Source organism: Plasmopara halstedii (genome assembly GCF_900000015.1).
Source record: "Plasmopara halstedii genome assembly, contig: Scaffold_614, whole genome shotgun sequence".
NCBI lineage: Eukaryota > Oomycota > Peronosporomycetes > Peronosporales > Peronosporaceae > Plasmopara > Plasmopara halstedii.
Genome location: NW_020187532.1, coordinates 2,237,809 through 2,238,049, shown reverse-complemented (window position 1 = coordinate 2,238,049; position 241 = coordinate 2,237,809).

Sequence of the window (241 nt, the reverse complement as noted above, 5' to 3'; positions counted from 1 at the left end):
TCATCGCCTTCACCCACTCCGCCGCATCGTCACCATACATGGCTTGCTGATACGTCGTTGGTACATCGTCAACCTCGCCGGCACTAGCAGCATATGCGAGCACTGCCTCAGCGAGCAGTCCGTCTTCATCAATGCGCGGTCGCTTGGGCGATGGTGGCCAGAAGTGGTCGTCGTTGCCAGGATCACTGTCAATCCCATCGTGCTCGTCGTTATTTGTAGATTCCACAATTGCCGATTCGTA